Raw genomic sequence first — 3,325 nt, forward strand, 5'->3', positions numbered from 1 at the left:
TTATCCTGTTACGTAATAGCTGCCCCATCTCTTCCAAAGGATTGGGGTCAATTACCCCTGCCAGGATGTGACTTCTGTTCCTGCCTGCTGGTCTCTTGGCACAAGGACTTTGAAGGACAGAAAGAAGCCATGTTTAAAGTCTATGGGGTTCTTATTCTGTTCCTTGGGAAACACTGTCCCTTCTGGAACCATATTCTCTGAACACAGAGAGCCTGTAACTATAGAAATACAAGGGAGAAATGTGAGTGAGGTTTGTTTGTTTTCTTTTTTCTTTTCCCTGAGATAGGGTCTCATTCTAGTCTTGCTGACTTGAAATTCACTGTTTTCCCAGTCTGGCCTTGAACTCATAGCCATCCTCTTACCTGTGCCTCTCGAGTGTTGGACTTAAGGGCATGCACCACCATGCCTGGCAGTTATATGTGAGGTCATTCTATTTCTATCTGCGTCCTAAAACCTTACATTGCATGTGTTGGGCCATTGCACCATATACTAGTTACTAATTAGGGTGCATGCCTCCCTTGAAGCTCAGAGTCCCATAAGCTCAGAAGGTGCTTTAGGTGTGTCTCAGAAGGGCTGTTGTATCCTTCTACCCGCTCTGTTCAGCCTGCAGCTTCTGTGGGAAAGAACACAGTAGGGCAGATGACCCTCACAATCATGCGTCTGCTTCTGCTATGAAGGGCACTGTTATGTCAGTGACTCAACGCTCTCCAAGCCTCCAGAGAATAGCCTTCCAGCAGCAAAACAAAACAAAACAGAGTCCATACGCAGGACATATACAAGTCAAGGTATACCAGAGTGGGTGCAAGGTAATCAACTTGTTATAAGTGGCAGACTGGGCATCAGTTGCTGGCAGGTTGAACATATATGGCAGTGGCCATAGAGAGATCAGCCTTGGTGCATGGAGGTCCATTCTGGTGGGCCCTCCTGCCATCACCTAAGTGCCTATGCATAGTCTCCATATATGCTACCATGGTCACTTTATTCATGTGTCCATTTTACCAGCATGGGGTGTTATCTACTGGGTTGTTGAATGTCTCTTCTGTGGTGGGTGCTCTTGAGTGGACATTAGCATGCAATGTACAGATCTTCACACTTTGTGCCCACAAACACAACCACCTCTTCTTCCCCAGACCCTTTTTTTGTCGTTGTTGTTGTTTTTGTGGCAGGGTCTCATTCTAGCCCAGGCTGCTGTGGCACTCTGTAGTCCCAGGCTGGCCTCTGAGTCACAGAGATCCTCCCACCTCTGCCTCCCTGGTGCTAGGATTAAAGGTGTGCACCGTCACACCCAGCTTCCATAGATTTTTTGTTGTTGTTGTTCCTAATCTTCATCTGGTACAGCTCATGAGCCTGGTATAGATTTGTACCTTGGACCACTGTGCAAGAAAGCCATGATGAGAATTTGATCCCTACTCAGACATGAATGTCAACTTTAACACTATCCAGCATTTAGCTATTGTACTTGCCCAGGGCAGTTACTCAAGTAAACAGCCCCAGGTATCTTTGGGGAAGCAGTGGGGAAATTATGACTGCACTGTCATTGTGCTATGGGACCCTTCCTCCTGGGACCTGACCTGAATCAGAATCTATGTCTAAAACTTAAATCAGGGCTGGAAACCAGACAAGACAGACATCGTAACTTCTTATTACAGCAGCTGCCAACAACTTCTTTCGTTCATGATTTTCATTTTTTAAATTTTTAAAAAAAATTTTATTTATTTAAGAGGGAGAAAGAGACAGAGAGAGGGAGAGAGAATGGGCGTTCCAGGGCCTCCAGCCACTACAAACAAACTCCAGATACATGCACCCCCTTGTGCATCCCGCTAATGTGGGTCCTGAGGAATCGAACCAGGGTCCTTTGGCTTTGCAGACAAATGCCTTAACCACCAAGCCATCTCTCCAGCCCTCATTTTAAAAATTTTATTAATATGACTCGATTGTACAAAAGAATGGATTTCATTGTGACATTTTTATACATGTTTACAATGTATTGTGATCACATTTAGCCACCATTACTGTCTTTTGCCCCCACCCACCAGTTTTAACAAACCAAGGCAGAGACACCGAATGGAAATAGTAATGTAAAAGAGAAAGAAAAAGAGGAGGAAAGGGAGAGGGAAAGTCAGTTTTATTTATGAATACCCTTCACTAAGCAATAAAAGATGTTAAGCTCCATTAAACCATTAGTACGTCTCTTCAATGTTCTGAATGATTAAATGGAAAGTACTCTACTACACATGGACACATGACGATTCTCAGGAAAACCACTTGTATATTGGGTTCTAAACTGAACCAGCCACTTCTTTCAAGGAACATCATTATTGCTTGAAAGAATAGCTGACATAAAACTACAGTTAGGGCTGGAGGGATGGCTTGGAGGTTAAGGTGTTTGCCTGCAAAGCCAAAAGGACCCAGGCTCGACTCCCCAGGACCCATGTAAACCAGATGCACAAGGTGGCCCATGTGTCTGGAGTTCGTTTGCAGTGGCTAGAGGTCCTGGCTCACCCATTCTCTCTCTCTCTGTGTCTGCCTCTTTCCCTCTCTCAAAAAAATAATTAATAAAATAAATAATTTTTTTTTAAACTATAGTTAGAGTTAGTATAGACGTTGGAGATAGGTCTGGAGAGATGGTTTAGCAGTTAAGATGTTTTCCTGCAAAGCCAAAGGACACGGGTTCCACTCCCCAGGACCCGCATAAACCAGATACACAAGGTGGTGCATGCGTCTGGAGTTGGTTTGCAGTGGCTGGAGGCCCTGGTGCACTCATCCTCTCTCTCTCTCTCTTTCTCTCCCTCTCCCCCTTTTTCTTTCCCACTCTCTCTCCCAAATAAATAAAGAAAAATAACTTTTAAAGCCGGGTGTGGTGGCGCACACCTTTAATCCCAGCACTCGGGAGGCAAGGTATGAGGATTGCTGTGAATTGAGTTCGAGGCCACCCTGAGACTACATAGTTAATTCCAGGTCAGCCTGGGCCAGAGTGAGACCCTACCCTGAAAGACCAAAAAAAAAATTTTTTTATTTTTATTTTTTGTAAATGCTGGAGGCCGAGCATGGTGGCGCATGTCTTTAATCCCAGCATTTGGGATGCAGAGGTAGGAGGATCGCCATGAGTTCAAAGCCACCCTGAGACTACATAGTGAATTCCAGGTCAGCCTGGGGTAGAGTGAGACCCTACCTTGAAAAACTAAATAAATAAATAAACAAAACAAACAAACAAAATCATTGGAGATGAATTTCTCCCAGAATATACAGGTTCTAGACAACAAGGGTTGTTTCTTGTTTAGAGATGGTGACATTCTCTGGAATCATGTAGACTGGAGATACTGTT

Source organism: Jaculus jaculus, chromosome 8 (genome assembly GCF_020740685.1).
Source record: "Jaculus jaculus isolate mJacJac1 chromosome 8, mJacJac1.mat.Y.cur, whole genome shotgun sequence".
NCBI lineage: Eukaryota > Metazoa > Chordata > Mammalia > Rodentia > Dipodidae > Jaculus > Jaculus jaculus.